Source organism: Hyla sarda, chromosome 8, assembly GCF_029499605.1.
Source record: "Hyla sarda isolate aHylSar1 chromosome 8, aHylSar1.hap1, whole genome shotgun sequence".
In the NCBI taxonomy this organism is placed as follows: Eukaryota; Metazoa; Chordata; class Amphibia; order Anura; family Hylidae; genus Hyla; species Hyla sarda.
The window spans coordinates 78,664,912-78,677,149 of record NC_079196.1 but is presented as its reverse complement, the minus strand read 5'-3'; the positions used below and the strand labels follow the sequence as shown (position 1 = coordinate 78,677,149).

The window sequence follows — 12,238 nt, the reverse complement described above, 5'->3', positions numbered from 1 at the left end:
TTGGTAAAAAAATAAAATTGTAAAGTTTAAGATATAAATAGTTATGAAGTTATGTGATTTCATATACATGGCATTGTGATTTAGTTAAAATATTTTGGATGATTATATGAGTCACATTACTAGATTAAATATGAATCATTGGTTACATTTGTTTCATTATGAGTTTAAAGGCAGTAGTGGTATACTTTATTGAATGTGTAATGTCCCAGTACAGGATGCAATCCTGTACAATAACCTTAGGCCCTGTCAGGTTGAGTCCCTCGATGTCCTGGGGGCTCTCCTGCAGTGTCTCACACATAACAAAGTTGGTATTATTATGTCTAGCCAGTACAAGTTTATGTACTATATGTATAGTCAGTATAAAGTTATGTATTTTGTATATAAGGTGTTAAGGACCTGTGGAGGTCACATGATATGTTCACATGATGTTATCACCAGCTTAACACATGACCCGCAGCTTGACCTGCTGTCACTACCTACAGTCCAACCATGCCTAAAGTCCATTCCAAAGTCAAGTCTATCCTAATCTGCGTGGCTGATCTAAAGTCTATTACTACTCCCAGCAAGCTACAAGGTCCTTCTGTGTTCCTGGCCACCTCTCTGGGATCCTGACCTAGCTGTGAAGACTATAACAACTGTCTGACCTCAGTAAAGTCTCTATTAAACCATAACCTGGTCGTGGACTCTCATTTCACTGCCTAGCTATTGGAATAGCAGAGATACCGTTTGGGTGGTTCCCGATACCCAAAAAACACTCTGGCTTCACAAACATTAGGGGTTAATAACACCTTGCCCCTGGGGTTAATACCATCTGCCCCATCCACCTACTCCGCTACACCCCGTGGTCCCGCCATTCACCGTGACTCACTACCGATACAAAGCTAGAAAAGACAGCAAAGGATTGGACCTCTACTGATCAGATATTAATGGACTATCATAAATATAGGTCAATATAAGGTTCCAGGAAAGCCCTTGTATTTTCATGATACAATAATCCTTTTGTCAAGCATAGAGGTGGTGAAATGAAACATTTTTCCATCTGTCCACTAGGTGGCCTCAAAGATCAAGTTTTACCATCAATTCAAGGTCACCATGTTTCTCAACCTTTCTACGCAAGTGCTTCCCCTGCCCCATGACGTAAAAACAATTTCACCAAGTATACCCAAAGCTGCAGTTCATCACAATCTTAAGCAAATGTACTCAGCTGACAGCATATTATACTGCAATCTTGTCGGTAGTGAGAAGTCATGCATAATGCAATCACAAATGATAAAATACAAAAGGTGTAAAAAGCCACACAAAAGAAAGTTAATGTCAACTCAATGTGGACATGCACAGCATTCCACCAATATATACTGCCATACAATGCCTACTTAGTGCCCTACTTAGTGCTTACTTAATACCCCTTAATTATTAATTAATACTACCAGTGCTCATTAAAGTGTAACTCTCATTTTAATAAACGTCTGACATCAAAATGACATGTCAGAAGTGTGTATTGGTAAATGTGCTGAGCCCCCACGATTGCTAGAATGAAGTGACAGAAATGCGTGCTGCACAGGTTTATCCCACTTAATTTCTGCTCTGCACCGCTAAACTGAGTGGTATATGGAATTACTGGAAGTTCCATAAACTTTTATTGTAATTCTGCTTGTTTGCTGTGCAAAGCGGAGATGAAGGCGCACAGCCACTTCATTCTATTGATCCATGAGGGTCTCAGTACCTGGACCCACACCAAAACAAAATATTTCACTATGACTTTTTAAAGGGGTACTCTGGTAAAAAAAAAAAAAAAAAAGGTTTTAATCAACTGGTGCCAGAAAATTAAATAGATTTGTAAATTACTTCTATTAAAAAATCTTAATCCTTTCAGTACTTATCAGCTGCTGTATGCTCCAGAGGAAGTTGAGTTGTTCTTTTGTCTGACCACAGTGCTCTCTGCTGACACCTCTTTCCATGTCCAGAGCAGTAGAGGCTTGCTATGGGGATTTGCTCCTGCTCTGGACAGTTTGACACAGACAGAGGTGTCAGCAGAGAGCACTGTGGTCAGACAGAAAAGAAGAACTCAACTTCCTCTGGCATATACAGCAGCTGATAATTCCTTGAAGGACTAAGATTTTTTAATAGAAGTAATTTACAAATCTGATTAACTTTCTGGAGCCAGTTGATATTACAAAAATTGTTTTCCACCTGAGTACCCCTTTAAATCTGTGTTCTCACATTACAGTTAAAGGGGTAGTCCAGAGGGGAAAAACTTATCCCCTATCCTAAGGATAGGGGTTAAGTTTCAGATCACGGGTGGTCCAACCGCTGGGGCCACACACAATCTCCTGTTTGGGGCCCCAGCTTGCTGGCCAGATAGCGCGTGTTGACCACCGCACGAAGTGGCGGCCGACACGCCCCCTCAATACAACTCTATGGCAGAGCCAGAGATTGCCAAAGGCAGCGCTCCGGCTCTGCCATAGAGATGTATTGAGGGGGCGTGTCAACCACCGCTTCGTGCGGTGGTCAACACGCCCTCTTCCCACGGGCTGTCATGGCCCTGTACAGGAGATAGTGGGGGGCCCCAGCGGACAGACCCCCCACGATCTGAAACTTGTCCCCAGCTTGTATTATTAGTCACTGCCCATCCGCTGGATAAAATCATTAGCTAGCCCCCCCGACGTTTTGCTGAGCGAGTCAGCTTTGTCAAGGGCTATGGGGCTAAGGACTTGATTGGACTTTGTGTATTGACCAAACTTGTTTGGACTTTGTGTATTGACCAAAAATACACTATTTGTACGCCATTGACCGTGCGGTTTAATTAACAATATATTTTTATAGTTCGGACATTTAAGCACGCGGCGATACCACATATGTTTATATTTATTTTTATTTACCTCATTTTTTTTATGGGAAAAGGGGGGTGATTCTGACTTATATTAGGGAACTTTTTTGTTGTAATGTTATAGCCCCCATAGGGGGCTAAAACATTGCACATACTGATTTCCTACACTGATCACTGCCAGGCAATAGCCTGGCACTGATCAGTATTATCGCCGCTCGACTGCTCCTGCCTGTATCTCAGGCGCGGAGCAGTCATTCGGCGATCGGACAGCGAGGGGGCAGACAGGGATCCTCCTGCTGTCCAGCAAGCTGTTCGGGTTGCTGCAATTTCACCACGGCAGTCCCGAACAGCACTACTGAGCTAACCGGCAATGTTTACTTTCACTTTAGATGCAGCGATCAACTTTGATCGCCACGTCTAAAGGGTTAATACTGGGCATCCCATCCTGTAGCGGGAAGGGGTTAAAGCGTACCTGTCAGATACAACAAATTTTTTTTATTTTTAAATATATCACTCAGTACCTAATCCTGACCATGTACATCTAATTTTTATATGTGTCTAGCGCCTTTATTTTTTTTTTATTACACTTTTAATTTAGCTCACTAGCCTGAATTCCTCTCAAAGGGAGGGGACGTGGCCTCACTGTGCAGGTCTCCGCCCCCCTCCCTCAGTATGCTGTCTGCTCACATCCCCCCTAGCATTAGCAAAACTACAACGCCCAGCTTGTCCTCACTGACAGTAGCGGGACACAAGGTGACAGTGGGAGGATTTTTCCTCCAGATGTGAGCCCTGCGCTCTCAGCTGTCAATCAAGGAAGTGTGTCCATGACATAGGTGATCACTCATGGACACAGCAGGACTAGTATGTGTCCAAGCAGGCAGGGGGGGGGGCAGTTATTTGACTGGCTTTTTCAGTATGAAATACTGAAAATGTTCTAATGAAAGCAATTGCAAAACCTATTGGTTATACATGCTTTACAACATATCAAAAGTTTTTGTATCTGACAGTGCCCATGTAAGGCATTTTTGCAGACAACAATAGAATGTCTAGACAACACAACTTGCACTGTCTATCTATCAGGCTGGCTTTACTTTTTACATGCATTGTAATTATTTTTCATTATGTGTAGAGTAAACTCCCTTTATCTTGTTTGTACAGTAAATGAAGTAAACATATTGACAATTATATCACTATTTACCCCTGTGCACATAAGACAGAAGTCAAGAGTCATATAGAAAGAATTTTTGTAACCTTCATAGTTTGAATTCTTCCACAATCCCGGAGATTACATAGACGTACCTGTGACTGGGGACTTGGGGTGGAGCACCACCTCAGTGATGATGAGTCAGTATCTGGAATTTGGAAGGAATGCAGCCTCTTAACTTGCTTCAGGCTTTATTTTTGTTTGTTCTAAGATATACAGAAGTATATTAAAAATAAATACATAGCAATGGAAGGGCTAAACATCAAAGTGAAAGAAATGTAGAAACAAATCTCTGAGAATGAGTTTAGCCTTGAAATCCACCTAAATTCTACACAAAATGTATTATACTTTGTAATGTCAGCCGTAAAATCCACCTAAAAGTCCTTCATCTAAGGTCCCCAAAGCACCTAATATAATGTGGTAGTAATTGTATCATTAAGATTCATTAAGGAGAAGGCCATTGCCTTGAGATAAAACCATTATAATTTAGATTACCTAGTTACAGTTTACAGGGAAAGGTCAGACAGGGATTTTTATTCTAAAACAATCATTAAACTATTTTTACCTCTTAGCTACTAAGTGTAATTTTCAGTCAGATCTAGTGGGAGTGTGCCTAAATGGAAAGAATTGTCTGTTTAGGCAGAGGGAAATGTATATCTAAGGGTATGTACAGATCAAGGGCGGACACAGACAGCAGAGGGCCCCTGTGCAAATAATGTGCCTGGGCCCCCCCCCCCCCCCCAGCACTGTGCCCCCTCATGTACCTAGACCCCACCGGAGGGCCTCCACTTACCCCGCGCATGTCGCCACTTGCCTTGTCCACCGCAGGTGGATGGAACGGCTCCTGAGGTGGGCTCCAGGTGGCCCCTGTCCCTCTCAGTGTGCGGCCCAGTGAGTACTCCCCCGGGTCAGCCTGACCCGTATCTAGCTGGGAGGCAGAGGGCAGTGCTCCCCTTTACATTCACACCCCTGGACTTAGCACGACACCCCTTGGCACCCCCTGGTTCCTTGGCTTCTTATCCTTAGTGATAGAAGTGACTTACAGGCAGGGCCAGACTGGCACCAAAAATAGGCTCAGGCATTTTAAAATAAACAGCCCATTTTTATGGTGGGGGTCTGACTCATGGGACCCCCACCAATCACCTTGGTTCAAGTGGCTCCCCAGATGTTGGAAAGCTGCAACTCCCATCATGTCTGAAGTGACTACAGCTGATGGGACAGTCAGGAGACTACACAATGATATCAGTGACTACAGCTCTGATGGGACAGTTAGGAAAATACACAATGATATCACTGACCTGAGTGACGTCTTCTCTGTTGTCTTTACTTTTCTTCTTCATCTGGTCCAGACACCAGGACTTCTTCCATCTTCTCTGCAGAGTCTGACACCTGGACATCATTGGTTCCTTAATTTGTCAGTAGATCCTCATCCTCTGTATGATGACAATAATCATTATAACCTTGCCAAATACTGTACCCCCTGAATATAATACTGCCAACCACTGTACCCCCTGAATACTGCCAACCACTGTACCCCTGAATATAATACTGCCAACCACTGTACCCCTGAATATAATACTGCCAAATACTGTTCCCCTGAATATAATACTGCCAACCACTGTACTCTATTAATATAATACTGCCAATCACTATACACCACTGAATCACCCCATACACCCCACGCACTCCATCCTCAGTCTCCTCATCACCCCATACACCCCACGCAACCCATCCTCAGTCTCCTCATCTCCCCCATACACCCCACGCACCCCATCCTCAGTCTCATCACCCCATACACCTCACACAACCCATCCTCGGTCTTCTCATCACCCCATACACCTCACACAACCCATCCTCGGTCTTCTCATCTCCCCCATACACCCCACGCACCCCATCCTCAGTCTCATCACCCCATACACCTCACACAACCCATCCTCGGTCTTCTCATCACCCCATACACCACATGCACTCCATCCTCAGTCTCCTCATCACCCCATGCACTCCATCCTCAGTCTCCTCATCACCCCATGCACTCCATCCTCAGTCTCCTCATCACCCCATGCACTCCATCCTCAGTCTCCTCATCACTCCATACACCCCACGCACTCCATCCTCAGTCTCCTCATCACCCCATGCACTCCATCCTCAGTCTCCTCATCACCCCATACACCCCATGCACTCCATCCTCAGTCTTCTCATCACCCCATGCACTCCATCCTCAGTCTCCTCATCACCCCATGCACTCCATCCTCAGTCTCCTCATCACCCCATGCACTCCATCCTCAGTCTCCTCATCACCCCATACACCCCACACACCCCATCCTCAGTCTCATCACCCCATACACCCCACGCACTCCATCCTCAGTCTCCTCATCCCCCCATGCACTCCATCCTCAGTCTCCTCATCACCCCCATACACCCTATGCACTCCATCCTCAGTCTCCTCATCACCCCATACACTCCATCCTCAGTCTTCTCATCACCCCATACACCCCACCATGCACTCCATCCTCAGTCTCCTCATCATCCCATGCACTCCATCCTCAGTCTCCTCATCACCCCATGCACTCCATCCTCAGTCTCCTCCTCACCCCATGCACTCCATCCTCAGTCTCCTCATCACCCCATGCACTCCATCCTCAGTCTCCTCATCACCCCATACACCCCATGCACTCCATCCTCAGTCTCCTCATCACCCCATACACTCCATCCTCAGTCTCCTCATCACCCCATACACCCCACGCAACCCATCCTCAGTCTCCTCATCTCCCCCATACACCCCACGCACCCCATCCTCAGTCTCCTCATCACCCCATGCACTCCATCCTCAGTCTCCTCATCACCCCATGCACTCCATCCTCAGTCTCCTCATCACCCCATGCACTCCATCCTCAGTCTCCTCATCACCCCATGCACTCCATCCTCAGTCTCCTCCTCACCCCTTGCACTCCATCCTCAGTCTCCTCATCACCCCATGCACTCCATCCTCAGTCTCCTCATCACCCCATACACCCCATGCACTCCATCCTCAGTCTCCTCATCACCCCATGCACTCCATCCTCAGTCTCCTCATCACCCCATACACTCCATCCTCAATCTCCTCATCAACCCCATACACCTCACCATGCACTCCATCCTCGATCTCCTCATCATCCCATGCACTCCATCCTCATTCTCCACATCACCCCATGCACTCCATCCTCAGTCTCCTCTTCATCCCATGCACTCCATCCTCATTCTCCACATCACCCCATGCACTCCATCCTCAGTCTCCTCATCACCGCATACACCCCATCCTCAGTCTCCTCATCACCCCATCCTCAGTCTCATCACCCCATACACTCCATCCTCAGTCTCCTCATCACCCCATGCACTCCATCCTCAGTCTCCTCATCACCCCCATACACCCCATGCACTCCATCCTCAGTCTCCTCATCACCCCATACACCCCATGCACTCCATCCTCAGTCTCCTCATCACCTCATACACCCCACGCACCCCATCCTCAGTCTCCTCATCACCCCATACACCCCACGTGCTCCATCCTCAGTCTCCTCATCACCCCATGCACTCCATCCTCAGTCTCCTCATCACCCCATGCACTCCATCCTCAGTCTCCTCATCACCCCATACACCCCACGCGCTCCATCCTCAGTCTCCTCATCACCCCATGCACTCCATCCTCAGTCTCCTCATCACCCCATGCACTCCATCCTCAGTCTCCTCATCACCCCATACACCCCACGCACCCCATCCTCAGTCTCCTCATCACCCCATACACCCCACGCACTCCATCCTCAGTCTCCTCATCACCCCATGCACTCCATCCTCAGTCTCCTCATCACCCCATACACCCCACGCACCCCATCCTCAGTCTCCTCATCACCCCATACACCCCACGCACTCCATCCTCAGTCTCCTCATCACCCCATGCACTCCATCCTCAGTCTCCTCATCACCCCATGCACTCCATCCTCAGTCTCCTCATCACCCCATGCACTCCATCCTCAGTCTCCTCATCACCCCATACACCCCATGCACTCCATACTCTTCACCCCATACAACCCATGCACTCCATCCTCATCACCCCATACACCCCATGCACTCCATCCTCATCACCCCCATACACCCCATACATTCCATCATAAGTCTCCTCATCACCTCATATACCTTAAGCACCTCATCAGTATTACACAGCTGACACCCCCCCAGTCCTTCTCATCAACATTAAACCCCCTAATCACTACACCCCTGACCCCCCTTCTGGTCCTCCTTATCAACACTACGCTCTCCCAGACCCACAATCCTTCTTATCATTACACCACCAACCTCTTCAACACCCCTCCTGTCCTCTTCATCATCATTACAATCCCCTCCCCCACCGCCCTGCACCCGATCGTCACTCTCCTCACCTTATCTGCTCAGCGATGCGGCTGTGAGGCGGGAGGGTTTGCTGCTCCTGTCGCTTCTGCCGGGGTCAGAGGCCATGACATGCGATGTCAGGGGCTTGGAACAGACGTGCGTGCCTGCGCGGGGCACGTCTGTTCCCATCAGCCCCTGGCCTGTCCTCTCGCCCGGCCGGTTAAAAGGCAAATTACTGCTGTCAGCGGCAGGTCCGGGACCTGGTGCTGCAGCATATAGTATGAAGTACTGGCAGGGGGCCCTGCAGGGGCCCAGACTGTGAGGCCCAGGCTGTGACCTGGGCTACTAGGGGGGCCCCCTAACACGCTGGGCCCCTGTGCAGCCGAACCGGCTGAACAAGTGATATGTCCGCCCCTGGTACAGATGCTGCAGATTTTGGTTGCAGATTTTTAGTGGGGAAATCCACAATACATAACAGTAAAATGCTACCAATTCACACAGAATTTGGTGCCTGCTGCAGGTTTTCACATCTACAGTATCTTCTAAAAGTCATGGCTTTGCTGAAGATTTTAGGCTCTCTTTATACCACATGAAGAAGAAATGCCAAGTGGGTTTGGCGTTTCATAAATCTCTATTGACCAGAAAAAAACAAACAAAAAAAAACAACCCAGTGTGGAAATTGTGGCATTTTGGGGGGAATTTTTACCCCCCCCCCCCCCCCACCCCCCTCCATACACACACAGTGACAAAACTAATAAAACTGAGGCATTCTAGACACACTTTATAATAGAACCCTTTGTATCAGTTATATTATCATAGGGGTCTTTATGCTCTCGGGACGTATGCCTTTAACAGAGACAGATAGGGGGAGATTTATCAAAACCTGTCCAGAAGAAAAGCTGCTGAGTTGCCCATAGCAACCAATCAGATCGCTTCTTTCATTTTTCAGAGGCCTTTTCAAAAATGAAAGAAGTGATCAGAACTTTTCCTCTGGACAGATTTTGATAAATCTCCCCCATAGATGACAGTGTTGACTGGGTGGTCGGTGTTGGCTGCACTCAGAATGCCCTTGGCTTTTTGGGGCATGCTGGGAATTGTAGTTTTGCAACATCTGGAGGTCCACAGTTTGGAGACCACTGGTCTAAGGCTAAGTTTCTACTTGTTTTTTGGGGGGAAAACGCCAAGAAAAACGCCAATTCTGCCTAATGGCGTTTTTTTCGACCAAAAAACGCTACTGCCAGATGTTAGCTGTAAATCAATGAGAAATCGCAAAAATTTTATTCTACTTGGCGTTTTTCACTTTGGCGTTTTTTTTTTTTTTATTTTTTTATCCTTTTGGCATTTTTTCACTCTTTTTGGCGTTTTTCAGCTCCTTGGTGGTTTTCCAAAATTGCAGCATGTTGAGCCACTGGCATTTTTTCCCCCTGAAATTGTGGCGTTTTTCTCCCATAGAAGTCTATGGGAGTAAAAAAAACACCAAGAATAAAGCCATGTGGGTTTTAACTTTGGCGTTTTTTCAGGCGGTTTTTATTCTCTTTTGGACTTTAGCGATCCAAAAAAGTGGTGGAGATAGCTTTTTTAAATAAAATTTGACAGGGTACTATTAAAAAAAAAAAAAAAAGATACAGTAGTAATGGAAAAAATTGTATTTAACGGAATTTATCTTTTTTATAACAACATTTATATTAATTTTTAAACAGGGATCAATTTATGTGGGCGGGTAGGGCACTAAAAATGTAGCCGACAATAATAAAAATGTAGTGTGTGTATGTTTTTCACTTTTTATTCTTTATTTTTTAGGTGATACTACTACTCCCAGCATGGAACACACACTGTTCCATGATGGGAGTAGTAGTAACTGTACTAATTTGCAGATCGCTCTGGGTTCCATTGCAATCCTTCTGTATAATTGATAGATGCGGCTGGCCGCTCTTCTATGGTCCCCTGCACTGCTGTATATATACACCTATTCATATTTCTCGCAGAGCTGTGATTGGCCAGATGGTTTTAGCCAATTACAACTGTGGGAAATATGAATAGGTGTATATACGTCAGCGCAGGGGACCATAGAAGAGCGGCCGGGCGCATCTATACATTATACAGGAGGATCACAGTGGGTGTCAGGAGTGACATCCGCTGTGATCTTTCCTTGACTGCAGGTACTACAGCTCCCAACATGGAACAGAGCATGCTCCATGAAGGGAGTAGTAGTACCTGCAGTTAAGGAAAGATCACAGCGGGTATCACTCCTGACATGTGATCGTCCATAATATAGCAGAGATGCGGCATCTCTGCTCTATACTCCGGCCAGTGATGTGAATAGAACATCATATATATAATGTATATACGTCAGCGCAGGGGACCATAGAAGAGCGGCCGGGCGCATCTATACGTTATACAGGAGGATCACAGTGGGTGTCAGGAGTGACATCCGCTGTGATCTTTCCTTGACTGCAGGTACTACAGCTCTGAACATGGAACAGAGCATGCTCCATGAAGGGAGTAGTAGTACCTGCAGATAAGGAAAGATCACAGCGGGTATCACTCCTGACATGTGATCGTCCATAATATTTCCCTCTGAGAGCTGTGATTGGCTGCAACCATTCGGCCAATCACCACTCTGGGTGGAAAATATGAATGAGTGATGTTCTATTCACATCACTGACCAGAGTATAGAGCAGAGATGCGAGTGCTGTATAGAGCCGCTCCACATCTCTGCTATATTATGGACGATTGCATCGGTTGTCATGACTGACGCCCGGGGCGATATGTCTATTAGTACAGGTACTACTACTCCCATCATCGAACAGTCTGTTCCATGCTTGGAGTAGTAGTACTACCTAAAAAATTTCAAAAAATAGAGGGGGGAAAAAGTGAAACATACACACTTTATTAAAACTTAATTAAAATCTTGTTATAAAAAATATAAATTTTGTGAAATACATTATTTTCCATCACTACTGCATCCTTTTTTTATTTTTATTTTTTATTTTGGTACCCAAACAATTTTGGGTACCAAAAAAAAAAAAAAAAAGAACTCCAAAGGGGCCAAAAATGCAATTTCCACACAAATGAAAAAACACCAGCAAAAACGCCAGGAAAAACGCCAGACGCAGGAAATTGCACTGACGTTTTTTCAGGCGTCTTTTCTTGCATTTTTTTCAAACAAAAAAACACAGGACAAAAAACCAAGTAGAAACGTAGCCTAAGGGTTCTTGTTCTTTATCTGTGGCATCAATGTGTTCATTATCCCTCTTTTAGGTCATCACTGTCTGCACTCTTCATTCATTGGGACATCTGTTTACATTATACCTATCCTATGACTTCACAGTGTTACTTCTCCATGTGCTGTCACATCTCTGTGTGCATAATTCATATACTGTGACATTATGTTGCCTGTATAGTGATACATTGTGACTATATTTATTGTACTGAGACATCACTGTGCTCATGATTCCCACGCAGTGACATCACTGTGAATATTAATTATTTGGTGTTACTTCACTTGAGTCATGGCCCCTCTGCTGTGACATTGCTGTCTTTATTTTATCTGTATAGAAATAGCAGTGTTATTTTATCTCTGTACTGTGATATTACTGTGTTTTAATCACTGTACTGTAACTGTTTATTATTAACTTATTACTGTAATACTTCCTATACAGTCCGACATTTTTTGAACAATATTTTTATTCATGGGAAGAACCTTTTTACACTGGTCGTATTTAGCAGCATTCCTGATGTGCGTAGTTACCATGTTTATATAAAATGGCATCACTGTGTGCATTTTTAGGGATTACTGGGGAGATTTATCAAAACCTGTCCAGAGGAAAAGTTGCCCAGTTGCC

General features: G+C 45.6%; 1 long non-coding RNA gene across 1 annotated transcript in view; it reads right to left on the bottom strand.

Moving 5' to 3' along the window:
• Nucleotides 1–8,507, bottom strand: part of LOC130284985 (uncharacterized) — a 119,876-nt gene extending 111,369 nt beyond the window's left edge. Inside the window, exons 1-3 of the long non-coding RNA XR_008847206.1 lie at nt 8,444–8,507; nt 5,330–5,464; nt 4,127–4,237 (exon numbers count right to left, since the gene is read on the bottom strand). This is a non-coding gene — a long non-coding RNA (uncharacterized LOC130284985). The remainder of the gene's footprint in view (nt 1–4,126; nt 4,238–5,329; nt 5,465–8,443) is intronic.
• Nucleotides 8,508–12,238: the final 3,731 nt, after the last annotated feature.